Below are 21,178 nucleotides of genomic sequence, written 5' to 3' on the forward strand. Positions count from 1 at the left end.
GCCATCCGGCACATGCTTTCGGTGTTGTCCGCGGTCCGGACAGGGCATAGGACATGCGGTAGGATCTGTTCGGGGGTCACCAGGTGGCAGCGGACAGCGGTCACACTGGCCCCAGTGTCCCGGAGGGCTTCGGCCGGTTGTCCATTGATGGTGACCCACTGCTGGTACTTCTGGGTGTTGCTCGGGATGGCAGCTCGGGGCACCATTTCTCGGGAGCCCAGGCATACGAGTGACATGGCAGCCGGTTCCCACTCGGGGGACCCGTCGTCGCGGTTTTCCTCCTCTTCCTCTCCTTCCCCCAGGGCTGCGGCGGCTATTTGTCGGGGAGGGGGCCCAGTGGTCCCATTTCGTCGGTTCACGGGGCAGGCCGGGTCGCTCGCATAGTGGCCTGTCTGTTGGCAGCCGAAGCAGGTCACTGTTGGTCGGGGTCCAGGCCTGGCGCTGGGGGTCCCCCTACGGACCAGGGTCGGGGACGTGTGGTTGGCGGCTTGGCTTTGTGGTGGGCTTCTGGGTGGCCCGGCTGGGAATTCTCGACTGCGGTGGGACCCCCCTCCTCCGCCCCGCTGGTGAGGAGGTCCCGTGGTACTCCGTTGGTAGTCCCCCATGGGGTTCCGGGGGACCCGGGTGTTGACCCATCGGTCGGCTTCGGCGGCGAGCTTCCGGGGCTCGGTCAGCTTACTGTCCAGGAGGTGTTGCCTTAGTTCGACAAAGCAGTTGTTGGCGAGGTGCTCCCAGACAATGAGGTCGAACAGTTCGTTGTACGAGGTGACCTTGCTCCCTTTTATCCACCCTTCAAAGGCCCTGCTGAAGAAGTCCACGTATTCGACCCATGTGGTACCGGGGAGCTTCTTGCAGTCCCGGAAGCGCTGCCGGTACATCTCGGCTGATAGTCCGTAGCGGGTGAGCAGGGCTTCTTTCATGTGGTCGTATGATGTCATCACCGCGTCGGGGAGTTGCAGCAGGGTATCCCGGCCCTCGCTGAGGAACCTCCCCCATAGGCCGGCACCCCAATCCTTCCGGGGTACCCGATGGGAGGTCATGGCTACCTTGTAGGCTCGGAACCATTGCTGTATGTCGTCATTTTTGTAGTATTCCTTGACGACATCCTTGGGGATATGAACCTTTGGCTCGGTCAGTGGCAGAGCGTCCCGGGCTCCGGGGGTGTTGGTCTCCCCCGTTTTGGATTTCAGTTTGAGTTCCTTGAGGCCCCTCTCGTGCTCGAGGGTTAGCCGTTTCTCTTCTAGTTCTCGATGCCGCTTCTTTTCTTCGATTTCCTCCTGCAGCCGTAGTTGCTCCAAGGCTAATTTTTTCTCCGCCAGCAGGAGTTCACCGTCCAGCCGGAGTCGTGCGAGTTCCAATTCGTGTGTCCGGACCCTCTCCCTTTCTCGCATTTCTTCGTGGGATAGGCCGGCTTCCGTGATGCTTCGTCCCCCATCTGTCGGGGTTGTGGTCTGTGGCAGGTTTTCGTCCTGGGCCGAGGTCCCTTCGGCTCGGGGTGGAGTGGCCTCGGATTCTGCCCAGGCTTTCAGGGCTTTCTGCATTTCTTCCTTGGTGCCCAATCCTGTGGTTGGGATCCCTTTGTCCTTGCAGAATTGTTTCAGTTCTTTGTGGGTGTATTCTTCCAGCCTTTCTGGCTGGAAGGTTCCGGCCACGGTTGCTTCTTGGCCGTTCATGGTTCTCTTTCTTTTTCCGTCTGGTTAGGTAGCGGGTGCGTTACTTGCCTGTACGATTGCGTCTGGCTCGGATCCCGTCGCTGGCCACCAAATGTTGGAGGGAGGACCACCGAGGAGTCAGGGGGACCACTCCGGGGCACCTTCCTACCGCAAGGTTATAGCCGAGCGCCGCTGAGAAGCCTCCTGGGAGAGGTCCTTCTCTTGGGGTCGTACTAGGCCCAGTAACACCACCACACAGGACTCCGTATCAGATGCTTATCTCGGTACTTTATCAATGGTAGCACATTCAATATATTTACAGGGGGATCGAGGGATCCAGAAAGAGTCTCAATGTCTTTGTAGGGGCAGGGTAGCGGGACAGTCTTAGTACCAGCCTGGTACGGGGAGGCTCTGCGCCAGACCTTGCGTGCCGGTCTTCAAGCAGCTCGGACGTGGAGAGCCGAGACGGTGTCTGCAGGGCTCGGGTGGTAGTTCCGCTTGGTTCGAGCCGCGACACGGTCAGCAGGGCTCCGGTGGTAGGTCCGCTTTGGTCGAGCCGCGATGAAGTCAGCTGGGCTCTGATGGTAAGTTCAACAAGGTCGGGCCGCGACAGCGTCAGCAGGGCCCCAAAGGTTCGTGAAGGTCTTTAAGCACGGTGGAGCCGCGACGTAGTCAGCAGGGCTCAGAGCGTGGTTCCAGGATGAGTCTTTCTCCGTAGGGTCAGCCGCGATCCGATCAGCAGGGCTCTTGACTCCGGGATACAACTGCTGTCTTGTTGCCGGGTCGCCCCAGATATAGGTCTGGAGCCCTTTGATGTCCGGACCCTTGCGTCCGGGGGGGCGGAGAGGCCGGGTTGGGAGCGGCCAGACGCCCAGCAGGAGAGGCGCCAGGCCCCAGAGAGCTGTGGGGCGAGCGCACCTAGGTGTGGGAGGACGGTTGGGGGTCCCATCGATACTGCCCTCCGCCGGGAGTGGGGAAGTGTTCACGTGGTATCCCCCTGGCCAGGGTTGGCGCCTCGATGTCGGGCCTTGCTGGGACCGAGGCCGGGTGGAGCGGGGTCACGTAGGCGGTTGCGTAGAGTCACGTACAATCCAAAATGGAGGAGCCCCGAGGTGCAAGGGACCTCGTGCGGCTTAGCGAGGGGGAACAGAACCACGCCACGAGGCCGGCTCCAACATTATGTTACACCACTGTCTCATTTAGCAGAGCCGCGAGAGGCAGCCGGACATCCCGAGGGGCGAGCGGAAGCATCAGGGATGGTCCAAAAGCATGAATTGAAGCGGCCAAGTATCTATTGAGCAGCAGCGATCAATGCAGAGACGCAGCTGGTGACAGCTGTTTTAGGTCTCACCTAAGACAGCTGTCTCTATCAGTGGGCTTAGAGACTGTCCATTGCTTATCATTGGTTGGCGTCATTGCCAGTCTCAGTTGCTTGTGGATTTTGGTAAACTGTGGGTGGACTCTGAAAGCTAAAAACCGAGACATTTCACAAAACAAGAAGAAGGACAAATTCAACATCATCCGAGGGGCATGGAACGGCAGCGCACATCAACAGAGAAACACAGAGGAGAGAGACACTAAGGGAATGAATAAAAAGTCCGTCTTTAAACCCAGTGTCAAACGTTATTTAAACAGCTGTCTAATAGCTGCTAACGAGTACTGCTTAGTAACACATAAAACCGTGCCTGCAGTGTTTGCAGCAGGCCCTCACTGGAAACCGGCAGCTGGGACTGGTACCTGAGATTGCCAGAATCTGCTGGGACTGCTGGTGAAAAACCGGATCTGTCTCGGCAAATCCGAGATGCCTGGTCATCCTACAAAGAGAAAGACTGCATGTTGAGCAGTTTGCAGTTTGCCATGTTATATTTCCTAGATCCAGACCAGTTCTGCATCCATGGTCAGACTAAAGTGTGATTTGTGTTGCAGCGGCCGACTGCAGGCTACAGCCGAGAGGCAGACTCCGGAGGGATCTGTCTTTCAGAGACCGACTACAGGCTGTTTAATGTCTCATAATCAGATCACAGCGTATCTCAGAATCACGGGGAGGTGCTTTCTGCATCCCAGACACCGACTGCAGTGATATTGTTAGGCTCAAGAGCTCTGATTCCAGACAGGCTGCAGAGCTCTCTGATTCCTGTAGACAGACTGAGGGGATATTGTTAGGTTCAAAAGCTGCGGAGCACTCTGATTCCCGGAGACAGACATTGGTGATATTGTTAGGTTCAAGAATTGCAGAGCTCCCTTGTTAGAAAAGGTTACAGGTTGACTGGGGTATGATCCCTGGTCAAGCAGCAACCACAGTCCTAGTCAGGGTAAGAGGCAGGCAAACCCTAAATGAATCTGTGCTCACCCTCTGCCAGCTTGGCACGCAGCAATCAATCTAAACTCAGAGGCAATGTGTAAAGTATTTGTGCAACACTTCAAACAGTGAAAACAGTGGAATACACCACTTGGCAGGGTAGACTCACAGATGCCAGAGTCTAGATGCAGGGTTGCTGGTAGCCTGTTATCTCCCTGAGGCTTCAGATCAGGAGGCCAGCCAACTAGCCCTTGCAGTCACTCTGGGATCGGGGTTCAACTGATGAAGGTCCAGCCCTTCTCAGCCAGGCAAGGAGGGCAGCAGGTCAACACAGCAGTCCAACAATTCTTACAGAACAGCAGTCCAGCAGTGTGGCAGTCCTTCAGCAGCACAGCAGTCCTTCTTCCTGGGACAATATCCACAGGTCCAGAAGTGTACTGAATTGGTGGTGTCTGAGGTCCTTCTTTTATGCCCACTTTTGGGCCTTTCAAGTAGGGATAAACATCTAGAGGCTTGAAGTGCACAATGCCCTGTCCTACCAGCCCTGGATCCAGACTATCTACAGGGGGTAGGGAGCTCTATGTGTGGAGATAGGACACAGCCCAATCAAGTGTAAGTGAGACTGGGTCCAGCTCCTCCCTCCCATCCTGCCAGAATGGCCCATCAAGTCACACCTAAGCTCCCATAGTGTGCGGCTGTCTAGGTGGAATACACAAAGCCCAACCGCTAACTACACCCAGTCATGTGACCAGAGACAGGTTGCAGGCACCAAATGATTGAGGCAAGAAAATGTCAACTTCCTAAAAGTGCCATTTTCAGAATTGTAACTTAAAATTTTACTTCACCATACGTTAGAATTTTACATTAGGATTCCAGGCACACCAAGCACACAATATAAACTTACCATTTGGAAATTACACTTATAAAATGTAATAAGGTAAACCCAATGTTATCCCATGAGAGATATAGGCCTTGCAGTAGTGAAAACTGAATTTAAGAGTTTTTCACTGCCAGTACATGCAAAACTTAAAAGTATATGTCCTGCATTTGAAATAAACTGCACCCTGCTCTCGTGGCTGTCTAAGGCGTACTTTAGGGGTGACATATATGTAATAACAGGAAGATTTAGTCCTGGCAAGAGGTTTAACTTTTCCACATTACTGTATCCACACCCAAAAATTGACTCTATCAGCCTCTAATTCTCCTATTTGTGATGTACTCCGCTGTCATGGACAAGGAAAAGATTTTCCTTTTATTATTTAACCCTCACACACCATATTGGTGTCATGCTTCATCATCGGCTTCACCCGGACTCCTAGAGGTCCGGGTGGGCTCGACCGTTTTTCAGGGAGCTCTTAGGAGATATATGGCCAGGGGGGGTTAAAGATTAAAAATCCTATTGTTTCTCCAGGTATCCCTTTATTCGCGGGGATGCAATGGATATTAAAAAAAGAAAAATATTGGGTCTTTTTGGAGTTTTTTATGGTCCTAAGACCCTAAAGGTTAGCCAACATGTTTCTGCCCATTCATAGTGCCAAAAAATGGTCAAGGGCTTTCGTCAGGGCTTTGAAAAAAGAATATTCCCTCCCTGGAAAAATGGAGTTGACCTATAATTTAGATTCTTAGAAGGTACAGATAGCTGTTTTTTTGACAATAATCACAAAATATTCTTTGTAATAGTTTCCATCACTATAAGGAGAATAATTATCCCCCTATCTTCTTCTGTAATTTTTTTTTCACCTATTTGGAGAAAAGAGAAGAGAAAGCAAGAGAAAAAGAAACATAAAGACTAGACATTGGATTTCAATTATAGTCATGAAGCGCGATATCAATTCATGTTAGAGCGCACTTTTCAAAGTCATGCGTGGTTGATCACAATTCTCAACCCAAGTGAGTCAAACCACCCAATTCGGGTATTGTGCACCTCCTCATAATATAGCAAGAGTTAAAAAAGGAATTAAAAAGTCGTGAGGATCATCAACATTGTGGTAATCAGTGAAAGAAACCAAGGTTAATATACTCCCATTTTGTGCACATCACATTCGACATTGTTAACCGGCATTTGCTCATACCGATGTTATCGTTTGCCCAGTTTATATATGCACCGCAGAACTATGTTGTTTCATTTGCAATACCGATTAAATACGTTTCCCACATTTACAAACATGATATTCTCTTACCCTACTTGGGCAGGATCTGCGTGTCTCAGGGGGAGGGTGGACGATTATTCGACTGTGTACTACATAATAAAGTAAGACCACAAAAAAATAGTGTATGCATCGTAATGCTATCTCAAAAGATAAAAGTGGCTCCCCATCTCATATGCGTGCATGCGGTCTGCCCCACTTACTGGTTTACACCTCCTATTTTCAGGTATACCTATGTACCAACTCCGTCCCCCGGCTCTCGCGTCTAAGCTCTCTGAACTCCCGCTATAAATACTCGGGAAAGCCGGTACAACTCTCTTTGGCTGTGGATGCGTAATGATACGCGTCATATCCGGAGCGCCTACGCTAAGTGTATTGGGATATGTAGTCCCAAGTCCTTTTCCGTTTGAGGTTTAACTTGCCAAGTCAAAAAGGCATTTTAAAACTGCACTCGAAGACTCTGCCAGGGCAGACCTGAGACATGTTTAAAGGGTTACTGTAGGAGAGTAGGATCTGCACTTGTGTTGCCCCCACTTTTTTCTGATGTATACACTGGTTTCTGGCTATAGTCTGACTGGGTCCCTGCTAATCAGGGCCCCAGTCTCTCTGTCTCTCTAAACGACTTGGTTTGCATATTAGATGCACTAGTGATTGGATACTGTGGTACCTTATGAGCCCCTAGTATATGGTACCTTAGGTACCTAGGGCATTGGTACTTCACAGGCCTACCAGGTGCTGAAGCATGTCTTATGCCACCCCTGGGAAGCATTCTCAATCTGACACCACAGGCCTGCTACTGCAGCCTGTGTGAGGTAGTGTTAGCACTCCTCACTGAGATATAGGTTACTATATCTCACCATACACACACATATAAACCTATCAGCCACCCCTATGGCAGGCCCTATCAATCCTGAGGGCAGGGTGCGTGGTTTACAATGTGAGGGGGTGCCTCTGCCTGAGCAGGGCCCTTCTGCAGCTACCAGAGTCTATTCTCTATGGCTGTTTGTGGATGCGGTTAAACCATATACTCTTAAGTGCATTAAAATGCTAACTTTGGAATGACTGCATCAAAACATGTCGTGTTTGGTGTCAAACAACTTGGAATCATACCCCCACATCAGTCCATGTTGTGGGAGCATGATGCCACCCTTCTAGAGGGGACGACATGTAAAACGATAGAAATCCTATAGATCCCTGGCATCACAAAATGGATGCCACCAGCACAGACACTGGGCTGCCCTCCTGCTGCTGACTGAAACTCGCAGTGGAGTAGGCCCAACAAAAGGCATCCTGTCACAGGGAGGTGTCACCACCTTCCAGACAGGATTTAGTGTATTGGAGCTGGGTGGGTGCACTCTTAGAGTGCTTTGAAGTCCTGCACTGGGGGAGCAGTAGGCTCCTCTGTGCATATGCCAGCTCAAACCAGTTCGGGGGCTACCTGTCCCTGCTCTGGCGCGAAACTGGACAAAGGGAAGTGGGTGTAACCACCCCCTTCCCTGACCCTCCTAGAGGAGTGGTCATAGAGCTAGTCCTTCCCCTATCTTCACTATAAGATAGCAAGCATTGCCTTTACAAATCAGATAACCCTGGACGATGCTCTACAAAGAAGAATCCTGGCCCTTCGACGTTCCACTACCTTTGGAAGACAGAAGAATCTCCCTTGGAGTCAAGGAGTGACTCCCCTGCTTGGCAGGCACCAAAACCCTTAATCAACAGTTGCAAACTTTCCCGCTTCCACTGGAGTCCGAAGTCCCTGCGACCCTGGAAGCAGATTTCCTGACCTCTCGATGGCCATTTTGAGTCCCCAGTGAAGCTGTGGCATCTGGACCCCACGAGTGATGAGGAACAGCAATACCCGGGGACAGTGCACTATTGTCAAGTGCAAACCCTAAACAACATTCTACAAACTTGTGCATTGGACCATTGGTGGCCCGAGCCCCCAGCAGATCTTGCACCAAAAATCAGCGGCCTACCCCATCCTGAGTGACCGTGGGCTCCTGTGAAGCCTTGCCTGAGGCGGCATCTTTGTGATCACTTACCTGTTGGCTAGTGGGTCCCCTGAAGACTTTCTCAACAACTCAAAGGGCTCTCCTGGTTGCTCCAGGCCTGCCCTCATTTACCCTTGCTGGGTGAGTCTATCAGACCTTGCTGGTCTGCACCATCGACTTTCTTCAGTCTACAAGAGACTTGCATTTGCCAAGGCTTGTTGGCTCCAATCCGGTTGCCGACACTGCCATCAGCTGCAGACGTCATGGGACACTCCAAATTCAGCTGATGGTCATTGTCGATTTCGCCTGGACCCCGTGAGCGAAGAGTCAAAACACCATCGACAACCTGAATCGACGCGACATCTGTGGTGATCCATCTTGCTGGCCACCGGTCACTGGCAAGTGACTTTGAACACTGTCCCCTCAATGTTCAGGTCTCCTCCATCTTGAATCCACCTTCGGATTCCACCGGACACTTCTTCAGTCGACGCAAGCAGCAAGTCTTCTTTGGTCTCCATAGAAAACAGCGACGCGACCCGACACCAAAAGACACCTATGCACCCGGCTTCCCTGGGTGAGGTAACTCATGCACTCCGGTGCCCAAGTGTGTGTTGGCCCTCGAAGTACTTACCTTGTAAGTGGCTTGCTTGTAGTCTTCCTAGAAGTACCATAGAATTGTAAAAATCAAACCGCGACTTGCACCTTTATGACCAATAGGAAACCCGCGGCTGTGTTCACCCACTGCACGCGTCTCCCTTGGGCCTGTTACTTACCTGCTAACACTGCAGTAGTGAAGCCCCAGCAATTCCCCAGGACCTAGGCCTTGTTATTTTGCAAGTCGACATCTTTATACCACTTTCTTAGTATATGGTCTGGTACGCCCCTAGGGCTCCAGCCATATTTGTGCTTAATTTATTGTGAGACGTTCACATTTGAATGTGTACCTGGTTTCTAATCTCATAAAGAGATTAGTAGAGTGTGTCTAGTAATAAATACATATATATTTGATATATATACCTGTGTGGTGTCCTTTCATTTGGTAATTCAAGAGATTATAAGGTAAAACAAGCTGCTTTACATTCCTCTGAGACTTAGCCTGAAGGCTGCTCTCCACAGCTACCACTAGGATAACTTTCTTTACAAGGTTGTCTTAAACCTATCTACCATAAGAGTCGAATTGGACTGGTGCAAGGTGGCCACTATAACTAGTGACCAGCATATGCCAGGACAACTTCTCACATTGGTGGGCAGTGTGTTGGATTCCAGCTTGCCATTGTTTTACCAGAAAATCTCAATTTGAATTACTAACTGAAAACCACTAAAGGTACTCAAGGTACATATAAAGTCAAGCTTAGTATCAATAAGTTCTACTGATCTTAGAGCTGTTTGTGAAGGGATAAGCACACCCTTGCTGCAGCTCAAGCTAGGTTCAGTAGGCCACAAACTAGTGTAGGTAGTGCAACACTGCATAACACTAGAATATCCTCAAGGGATGGAGCCAGTGGGTCCACCCAGCTTCAGTACAAGGACATGGGCTACTTTGACTTAAAGGCCCTGTGTGTTGCAAGACACCTGAAGCAAGGACAGAGTCCCTCCACACAACACCTGATAGGTCTGTTAGTAGCAGATGATCTCAGACTGGCTCTAGGAGCTGGTGGATCTGGATCAGGGGGTGGGTCAGCCATAGTCTCTGGGTCTGATGATGAAAATCAAGATGACCTGAAGTCTGTGATTGAAGGGCCAGACCCAGAAAGGTCTGAACAGGACAGAGGAATCCTCCCTAAGAGGGCTGATAGAGTGGAAGAGAGGCCTAGATCCCCTTCAAGGGAATCTGACCACTCCAGTCACTCTAACAGCGAATCTGTCCAGCAGAGGAACTCATACTCACATAGAGAGACCTCCTCTGAAAGAAGGTACAAGATGCTCCAGTATGAGGAAGCTAGGCTTGCTCTCAGAACCAAGCAATTGGCCTTAGATAGAGAAGCCTTTGAGCTCCAGAGAGCTTCTAGAAAAGAGGGCTTAGATACCCCTGGTGGCAGCAAAGGTGTCCCTAGAGGCAGAGATTACATTCCAGACCATAGGAACCTGTCCAAGGTTGTTCCTCCCTACCAGAGTGGGGATGATATCCACAAATTGGTAACTGCGATGGAAAGGGCCTGTAAAGTTCAACAGGTCTCCCAGAAACAGTGGGCAGCTATCTTGTGGCTCTCCTTTTCAGATAAAGGTAGAGATAAGCTCCTCACTGTTAGAGAAGAGGAGGCTGATGACTATGAAGCCCTGGAGAGTGCATTAAAAGATGGGTTTGGCTTAACCACTGAACAGTACAGGTTGAAGTTCAGAGATACCCAAAAAGCACAGACTCAGGATTGGACTGACTTTGTTGATTGTGCAACCAAGGCTCTAGAAGGTTGGCTGGTTGGTAGTAGAGCAACTGATTTTAAGGGATTGTATAATCTTATAATGAGAGAACAGATCCATAATAATTGCCAAAACCAGTTGTTGCATCAGTACCTGGTGGACTCTGATCTGACCTCTCCCCAATAATTGGGAAAGAAGGCAGACAAATGGGTCAGAACCAGGGCGAGGCAGAAAACCCAGAACCAAGGTGGTGACACTAAGAAGCAAGATCCTAAAGGCTCAGATAAAGGTGGGGATAAGTCAAAAGACCAGAAGTCTTCACAAGGGCCCCAACAATCTGGATCTGGTGGGGAGTCACAATCTGCAAAGGGAAAAGGCCAAAAGAAGCCCTGGTGCAAGTTCTGTAAACAGAAAGGGCACTGGACTTCTGATTGTACCAAGTCCAAAGACCAAACCACCACCACTCCAGCCCCTAAGGCAACTGTTCCCCTTAGTGCAGTCATTGGTGGAGGTAATACTCAGAATAAGGGTGTGGTAGGGTTGACCCTGGGTTCTGATGTGGACTCTGGCCTAGTCAGAGTACCAACACAGGCATTGCTAGTTTGTGAGGGAGACCTTGATATGTCCTTCCTGGTGAGCCCCAGTAATCTGGGCAAGTACAAACAGCAGCCTATCATAAATGGCAAACAGGCTTTGGCATTTAGGGACACAGGTGCTAGTGTCACCATGGTGGCAGAGGATCTAGTGGACCCTACACAGATCATCCTGAGTGAAATGTACCAGGTGACCAATTCAAGCAATGTCAGGACCAACCATAGTCTGGCAGTTGTGAATTTCTCCTGGGGAGGGGTAACTGGCCTCAAAAAGGTAGTAGTCAGTGCAGACCTCCCTGTCGCATGTTTGTTGGGCAATGATCTGGAGACTTCAGCCTGGTCTGAAGTAGAATTATGGACTCATGCTGAGATGTTGGGCATACTTGCAGAGGTATTTGCTGTGACCAGGTCACAAGCCAAAATGCATAAAGCTGAACCAGCTCTGGATCCTGAAACTATGGACCAGATGCTACCCAAGAGGAGGAGCAGTAGGGTTAAGGCTGGGCCTTCCCCTCTGTCTCAGATCTCAGATTCCCCTCCTGAGGGAGGAGAAGCAGAGCCTGAAGAAGGAATTGCCCCAGAGGAACTTGAGCCTGATCAGTTTGAGTTCTTGGGGGCAGGGGGACCTTCCAGGGAAGATCTGAGCAAAGAGCAACAGTGCTGCCCCACTCTTGAACCCCTCAGACAGCAAGCTGCTGCTGAGGCTGCTAGGAGTGCTAGTGGGTCCCATAAGGTTTATTGGGATGAGGGGCTTCTATATTCTGAGGCTAGAGATCCTACCCCTGGAGCCACCAGGAGGTTGGTAATACCTCAGACGTTTAGGGGATTCTGCTTGAGCCTAGCACATGACATCCCATTGGCAGGACACTTGGGCCAAAACAAGACCTGGGACAGGCTTGTCCCTCATTTTCATTGGCCACACATGTCTGAGGACACCAAGGAGTTTTGTCGCTCCTGTGTCACTTGCCAAGTCAGTGGCAAGTCAGGTGGCACACCAAAGGCCCCCCTGATACCACTACCTGTGGTGGGGGTTCCCTTTGAAAGGGTAGGGATTGACATTGTTGGTCCCCTTGACCCTCCAACTGCATCAGGGCACAGATTTAAACTGGTGGTAGTGGATCATGCCACCAGGTATCCAGAAGCTATACCCCTCAGGACTACCACAGCCCCTGTGGTAGCAAGAGCCCTCATTGGAGTTTTCTCCAGAGTGGGTTTCCCTAAGGAGGTCATATCTGACAGAGCTACAAACTTTATGTCAGGCTATCTAAAAGCAATGTGGAAGGAGTGTGGTGTCAATTACAAATTCACTACTCCCTATCACCCACAATACAATGGGTTAGTTGAGAGATTCAACAAAACCCTAAAGGGAATTATTAAAGGCCTCCCAGAAAAGCTTCCCTGCCTTCTGTTTGCATACAGGGAGGTTCCACAGAAGGGGGTTGGCTACAGCCCTTTTGAACTTCTGTTTGGGCACCCTGTGAGAGGACCCTTGTGTCTGGTGAAGGAGGGATGGGAGTTACCTCTCAAACCTCCCAAACAGGATGTGATGGACTATGTACTTGGTCTCCGCTCCCGGATGGCAGAGTACATGAAGAAGGCAACTAAAAACCTTGAGGCTAGCCAAGAATTACAAAAAGCTTGCCATGACCAAAAGGCTGTCCTGACTGTTTATCACCCAGCCCAGAAAGTGTGGGTGTTGGAGCCTGTGGCCCCAGCAGCTCTCCAGGACAAATGGAGTGGCCCCCATACAATTGTTGAGAAAAAGGGAGAAGTCACCTACTTGGTGGATCTTGGAACTCCCAGGAGCCCCCTTAGGGTGCTCCATGTCAACAGACTTAAACCATATGTGGACAGGGCTGACATGGGCTTGCTCATGGCAACTGATGAGGACCAGGAGGAGGAGAGTGACCCTCTCCCTGGCCTGCTCCCACAGAACCCTGATGATGGGTCAGTTGCTGGTGTTGCTTTGGCAAGCAGCCTTACTGAGCATCAACAAACTGAATGTAGACAAGTGCTACAACAGTTTAGGCATATGTTTAGCCTGACACCAAGTCAGACTTCCTGGTGCACCCATGAGGTGGACACTGGAGACAGTCTGCCTGTAAAGAGTAAAATCTACAGGCAACCTGACCATGTCAGGGATTGTATCAGGACTGAAGTCCAGAAAATGTTGGAACTAGGTGTTATTGAGCCCTCAGATAGCCCTTGGGCTAGCCCAGTAGTCCTTGTGCCAAAACCTCATACCCAGGGTGGTAAGAAAGAAATGAGGTTTTGTGTTGACTACAGAGGCCTCAATGCAGTCACCAGGACTGATGCCTATCCTATTCCCAGGGCAGATGAACTTATAGACACTTTGGCCTCAGCCAAGTATCCTAGTACATTTGACCTAACAGCTGGCTACTGGCAAATCAAGTTAGCTGATGATGCCAAGGCCAAAACAGCATTTTCAACCCCTGGTGGGCACTATCACTTTGTGGTAATGCCCTTTGGTTTGAAAAATGCACCTGCCACTTTTCAGAGGTTGGTGAATAACGTTCTGACTGGTATGGAAACTTATTGCTCAGCTTATCTTGATGATATTGCTGTCTTTAGTTCCACCTGGCAGGATCACCTAGTTCACCTCAGAAATGTACTGGAGGCCCTGCAGAAAGTAGGCCTCACTATCAAGGCCACTAAGTGCCAGATAGGGCAGAGTCAGGTTGTATACCTGGTCTACCCTTTGGGTGGAGGCCAGGTTCAACCATTGCAGAGCAAAATCCAAACCATAATGGAATGGGTAGCTCCAACAACCCAGACACAAGTTAGAGCCTTTTTAGGCCTGACTGGGTACTATAGGAGGTTTTATTTAAGAGATATGGATATTTAGTGACCACCTTAAATGATCTGACCTCCAAGAAAATGCCAAAAAAGGTTCAGTGGACAGCTAGCTGTCAAAAGGCATTTGATGACCTCAAGCAGGCAATGTGCACTGCCCCCATCTTATAGAGTCCAGATTACAAAAATAAGTTCATTGTTCAAACAGATGCTTCAGAGCTGGGTGTGGGAGCTGTACTGTCTCAACTTAATGTTTAGCCTGACCCCAAGTCAGACTTCCTGGTGCACCCATGAGGTGGACACTGGAGACAGTCTGCCTGTAAAGAGTAAAATCTACAGGCAACCTGACCATGTCAGGGATTGTATCAGGACTGAAGTCCAGAAAATGTTGGAACTAGGTGTTATTGAGCCCTCAGATAGCCCTTGTGCTAGCCCAGTAGTCCTTGTGCCAAAACCTCATACCCTGGGTGGTAAGAAAGAAATGAGGTTTTGTGTTGACTACAGAGGCCTTAATGCAGTCACCAGGACTGATGCCTACCCAATTCCCAAGGCAGATGAACTTATAGACACTTTGGCCTCAGCCAAATATCTTAGTACATTTTACCTAACAGCTGGCTACTGGCAAATCAAGTTAGATGATGATGCCAAGGCCAAAACAGCATTTCCAACCCCTGGTGGGCACTATCACTTTGTGGTAATGCCCTTTGGTTTGAAAAATGCACCTGATACTTTTCAGAGGTTGGTGAATAAAGTTCTGACAGGTATGGAAACTTATTGCTCAGCATATCTTGATGATATTGCTGTCTTTAGTTCCACCTGGCAGGCTTACCTGGTCCACCTCAGAAATGTACTGGAGGCCCTGCAAAAAGCAGGCCTCACTATCAAGGCCACTAAGTGGCAGATAGGGCAGAGTCAGGTTGTATACCTGGGCCACCTTGTGGGTGGAGACCAGGTTCAACCATTGCAGAGCAAAATCCAAACCATAATGGAATGGGTAGCTCCAACAACCCAGACACAGGTTAGAGCCTTTTTAGGCCTGACTGGGTACTATAGGAGGTTTGTTAAGGGATATGGATCTATAGTGACCCCCTTAAATGATCCTGCTTTCAAGAAAATGCCCAAAAAGGTTCAGTGGACAGCTAGCTGTCAAAAGGCATTTGATGACCTCAAGCAGGCAATGTGCACTGCCCCCATCTTACAGAGTCCAGATTACAAAAATAAGTTCATTGTTCGAACGGATGCTTCAGAGCTGGGTGTGGGAGCTGTATATGGTACCTTAGGTACCTAGGGCATTGGTACTTCACAGGCCTACCAGGGGCTGAAGCATGTCTTATGACACCCCTGGGAAGCATTCTCAATCTGACTCCACAGGCCTGCTACTGCAGCCTCACTCCTCACTGAGATATAGGTTTCTTATCTCACCATACACACACATATAAACCTATCAGCCACCCCTATGGCAGGCCCTATCAATCCTGAGGGCAGGGTGCGTGGTTTACAATGTGAGGGGGTGCCTCTGCCTGAGAAGGGCCCCTCTGCAGCTACCAGAGTCTATTCTCTATGGCTGTTTGTGGATGCGGTTAAACCATATACTCTTAAGTGCATTAAAATGCTAACTTTGGAATGACTGCATCAAAACATGTTGTGTTTGGTGTCAAACAACTTGGGATCATACCCCCACATCAGTCCATGATGTGGGAGCATAATCCCACCCTTCTAGAGGGGACGACATGTAAAACGATAGAAATCCTATAGAGCCCTGGCATCACAAAATGGATGCCACCAGCACAGACACTGGGCTGTCCTCCTGCTGCTGACTGAAACTCGCAATGGAGGAGGCCCAACAAAATGCATCCTGTCACAGGGAGGTGTCACCACCTTCCAGACAGGATTTAGTGTATTGAAGCTGGGTGAGTGCACTCTTAGAGTGCTTTGAAGTCCTGCACTGGGGGAGCAGTAGGCTCCTCTGTGCATATGCCAGCTCAAACCGGTTAAGGGGCTACCTGTCCCTGCTCTGGTGCAAAACTGGACAAAGGGAAGTGGGTGTAACCACCCCTTCCCCTGACCCTCCTAGAGGAGTGTTCATAGAGCTAGTCCCTCTCCTATCTTCACTATATGATAGCAAGCATTGCCTTTACAAATCAGATGACCCTGGACGATGCTCTACAAAGAAGAATCCTGGCCCTTCGACGTTCCACTACCTTTGGAAGACAGAAGAATCTCCCTTGGAGTCAAGGAGTGACTCCACTGCTTGGCAGACACCAAAACCCTTAATCAACGGTTGCAAACTTTCCCGTTCCCGCTGGAGTCCGAAGTCCCTGTGACCCTGGAAGCAGATTTCCTGACCTCTCGATGGCCATTTTGAGTCCCCAGCGAAGCTGTGGCGTCTGGACCCCACGAGTGACGAGGAACAGCAATACCCAGGGACCGTGCACTATTGTCAAGTGCAAACCCTAAACAACGTTCTACGAACTTGTGCATTAGACCATTGGTGGCCCAAGCCCCCAGCAAGTCTTGCACCAAGAATCAGCGGCCTATCCCATCCCGAGTGACCATGGGCTCCTGTGAAGCATTGCCTGAGGCGGCGTTTTTGCGACCACTTGCCCGTTAGCTAGTGGGTCCCCCGAAGACGTTCTCAACAACTCAAAGGGCTCTTCTGGTTGCTCTAGGCCTGCCCTCACTTACCCTCACTGGGAGAGTCCATCAGACCTTGCTGGTCTGCACCATCGACTTTCTTCAGTCTACACAAGACTTGCATTTTCCAAGGCTTGTTGGCTCCAATCCGGTTGTCGACACCACCATCAGCTGCAGACATTGTGGGACACTCCAAATCCAGCTGCTGGTCATCATCGATCACTCCTGGACTCCGTGAGTGAACAGTCAAAACACCATCGACGACCTGAATCGGCGCGACATCTGTGGTCATCCATCTTGCTGGCCACCGGTCACTGGCAAGTGACTTTGAACACTGTCCCCTCAATTTTCAGGTCTCCTCCATCTTGAATCCACCTTCGGATTCCACCGGACACTTCTTCATGCGACGCAACCAGCAAGTATTCTTTGGTATCCATAGAAAACTGCGACACGACCCGACACCAAAAGACACCTATGCCCCCGGTTTCCCTGGGTGAGGTAATTCTTGCACTCTGGAGCCCAAGTGTGTGTTGGCCCTCGAAGTACTTACCTTGTAAGTGGCTTGCTTGTAGTCTTCCTAGAAGTACCCTAGAATTGTAAAAATCTAACCGTGACTTGCACCATTATAACCAATAGGAAACCCGCGGCTGTGTTCACCCACTGCACGCGTCTCCAGTGGGCCTGTTACTTACCTGCTAACACTGCAGTAGTGAAGCCCCAGCGATTCCCCAGGCCCTAGGCCTAGTTATTTTGCAAGTCGACATCCTTATACCACTTTCATAATATATGGTCTGGTACGCCCCTAGGGCTCCAGCCATATTTGTGCTTAATTTATTGTGAAACGTTGACATTTGAATGTGTACCTGGTTTCTAATCTCATAAAGAGATTAGTAGAGTGTGTCTAGAAATAAATACATATATATTTGATATATATACCTGTGTGGTGTCCTTTCATTTGGTAATTCAAGCGATTATAAGGTAAAACAAGCTGCTTTACATTCCTCAGAGACTTAGCCAGAAGGCTACTCTCCACAGCTACCACTAGGATAGCTTTCTTTACAAGGTTGTCTTAAACCTATCTACCATAAGAGTCGAATTGGACTGGTGCAAGGTGGCCACTATAACTAGTGACCAGCATATGCCAGGCCAACTTCTCACAGTTACTTAAGTGTGTGGCACAATTACTGCTACAGCCCCACTAGTAGCATTTCATTTACAGGCCCTGGGCACAGGTAGTGCACATTACATGGGGCCAATGTTCTCTCTAATTCTTTTTCCCTGTGTGCAGCAGTGATAGGTCTCTGTGCACTGCAGTCAAGGCCATGTGTGTCAAAGACATGTTTCAACTCACTAGCCTAGTAAGTGTGCTGCCAGAATCAGTGGTAATTGCCAGACGTGAGATCACCCTTCAAACCAAGCATGATGACACCTCCAGGTTAACCCCTTGTCTGACCCTTGGCCCTTCAGCTGACATCTATTGATAAATTGATAGGGGACAGAAGGACCAGGAGTGGACACTACCGAAAGTTAACAGATTGTTTATTGAGTATTGTTTTGCAATTACATTTATAAAGTATGTATTAGCTCTAACATGGTGCTGAAGTGCTTTATGCCAATCAGCACTTTGCTCAGGTATCAAGGTAAGTCGTTAATCCAGTGCTTATTTTTTAATGGGTTTGACCTCATTCTGTCAAGGAGACCATTCCATGTCTTTATGTCCACTCTAGTATCTTTGAGGTGGATTAAAATTAGTATCAGTTAGGTATGATCATTAGTGAGGGGGTGTATGAGTCAATGCAGATGGTCGATGTCCACAGTAGATGAGATAGAGCACATTAGGTGTTGATAGGTTGCATGGTCTGATTAATCAAGAATGACTGGTTTCAGGCTTTGAGATGAGGTGTGGGCAATTTGCACAAATACAGTAACAGAGATTGAAGCAAACATGCACATGACTCAGAGAGAAGGCATGCAGAGGATGGACAGGAATGCCAGGGCCATTCAAAGGAAAAAAGGAGAGTTGACAATATGAAGTTTTAAGTTGTAAATCAAGATCAACATTTTCAGGGAGGGCTTTAGGCTCATAGAGGAGATGTTTGAAATAACATGCACTCCGAGGATACCAAATGGTAAAAGAAACATCATAATTTGCATGTGATATATCGGGCACCTAGAATAGGCCCTAGAGTCAGGTGAACAGTAAGTCCACTTCTAGGCTATTGCTATACCACTGCTTTAACCTGGACAGCTGATCAACTGAGGGGTTGGAAGTGTAATGTCTGGAAGCATATAAAGGGAACTGCCGAGCACTATAGGTTGCACTAGAATGATTCAATACCCTCATGATCAAAGCAACATGAGAGAATATACAGGGTAATAATGCAAACATAAAAAGGAGAATCTACAAATGCGAGAGCCATGTCTTCTGATGTTTACTCTTAAAATGTGCCTCATGAATGCTTTTACCAAGTATGAAAGGAAAGCATTTGGGTGCCCCTGGTTTGGCATTGAATAGGATGGAGTTGAGAACAGCTTTCCAGACAGTGGAAGTGCATTGCCTGCATTCCTGTGGCTGAAGGGAGGAAACCAAGACACTGAAGTGAGGATGGAGAGGCTGAACTACCTTAAAAAATTCAATGACACTTCATTTAACAAGGAGATGCAGATTAGTCTGCTTGAGCACTGCCATTCAGTGAATGGAAGGAAGAGATTTGGCTGTGGTATGTTTTTCAAGGTGAGGAAGTTTCTAGGTCAGGTGTATTCTTTGTCTGTCCCTGACTACTGCTTCGGGAAGGATGAAGACATCCAGGTGCTGAGATCACACACTTCCTTGTGCTCATGTTGTAAGTGCTCAAGCTTAGAGACAGCTCCAGTGTAAACTGCTGTGAGGAACACTGCTTTGGACAAAGGATGTTTCAGGGGCAGCCAGAGTAAGATATTAGAACTCCCAATCTTGCACAAGGCTCATGTAAGGAAACACGCAATGCATGGAGAGGACAAGGCATGGGATTTGGTGAGCAGATTTCATTTCAACTGCTAAGAGTGTAATAATTTACACAGGCCTATACAGGTGTGGTACCGGTACACTGTGAGTGGACAGGCAAAGACTGTAAGAAGCTGGTTCTGTATATACTATACCAAAATGAGGTAAAATGTGCACAGAGTCCAGTGGAACTTCACTTGTACACTCAATCAGCAAATGATGTCACACACTCAAAGGCTGAACTCAGATCAATTTTGTTTGTATAAAAATATTATTAAGTCATTTTATTTCTAGACCCAAGCCAGGCCTGGCACAGGTAAGTGAAATAAATGCTTTGCGCATTCTTATGCAGTGTTTACAATTGAATGCAGGTTCAAATGCAGTTTGATTGAAATACAGGTAAGTCAAAATATTTAAATTACTGTTCAGATTACTTTTTAGTTACTTTTCAGATTACTTTTTAAAGTTACTTTTCAAGTTACTTTTTTAGGTTACTTTTTCTACTAAGTGTGATATGCCTAGATATCACACTGGGACATTTCCTGGAGAAAAGGTAAGTTTTGCACAGTTGTAGTTTTTCAGGTTTCATACAAATCAACTCCACACTTAGAACATTTTTCAGAGAAAAACAGTCAATGTATTCTTATGGAGAGAAATTAAGTTATCGGTTACCAGGTAAGTACTCGGTCTTTGTGGTTGAGTTTCTGGGGTTAGAATATGGGTTTCCCCAGGGTCAAGCATGCACTCTCAAAACACCCTCAGCGGCACTAGGGCGGTCGGGTGCAGAGAGCTGAGGCCCAATATTATCTGGTTGGTGGCTGGTTGCGAGCAGTCCACTGGGTTGTGGGAGCAAAGTTCCTGGTGTTAGACTCAGGGCATAGGGGGATCCTCTTTAGCACACAAAGTGCACCTGCAGCGGCGCAGCTGGGTGCAGGGTGCTAGTTTGAGATCGGGTGCCCTCTTGATTTCAATGGGGAATCTCCGGTTTGAACTTTGAACAAAGATTGCAGGCTGAGGGACGAAGATCTTCTGGAGGTGACCACCAGTTAGAGAGGTAAGTTGGGATGCCTGGGGATGCTGGGACACCATTGGTCAGGCCACCCAAGGCCATGGGACTTCGGGTGCAAAGGTGTCTTTAGGCGTCGGGTTTTCTTTACCAGCTCCGGTCGTGGTTGGGGGAGTTCCTCCAGAAAGAGGCTGCAGGCTTCGCTGGAAGATTCGAGGCAGGTCAGAGATCACCAGATCTCAGGTCAGGATCACCGGGGAGTCCTCCTTGTGGTGTTGGACCACTCGAACATGGGCCGTGGGCGACGGGTGCAGAGTGGTGCAGGCTCGCGGATTTGGCCGGAACCAGAGTTTGTGGGTAAACAAATCCGGTGTTCACGGGAGACAAAGTATTTTCTGTGGAAGGCAGGGCAGGTCCTTAGGGTTCTTGAGGTTGCTGGCTACAGGACACACTGGAGTTTCGCTTCTGCAGGTTCGAGGTGGGGATAGGCTGGTAGGGCTGGGGCCAAGTCAGTTGGCATCATCCTCTTCATAGCTTCAGCAAAGCTGTTCGGTCCTTCTTCTACTTTTCTTCTTGGTTGTTTCTTGACTAAGGAGGGTACCCCTAAATACTAGATTTAGGGCTGTTACAGGTAAGTAAAGGTTGGGACCAATGGGTCCCTTCCTTGGGGCGGGTACACCCCCTATTAAGCCACCATCCAGTGG

This window comes from Triturus cristatus, chromosome 4_1, assembly GCF_964204655.1.
Source record: "Triturus cristatus chromosome 4_1, aTriCri1.1, whole genome shotgun sequence".
Taxonomy (NCBI): Eukaryota; Metazoa; Chordata; class Amphibia; order Caudata; family Salamandridae; genus Triturus; species Triturus cristatus.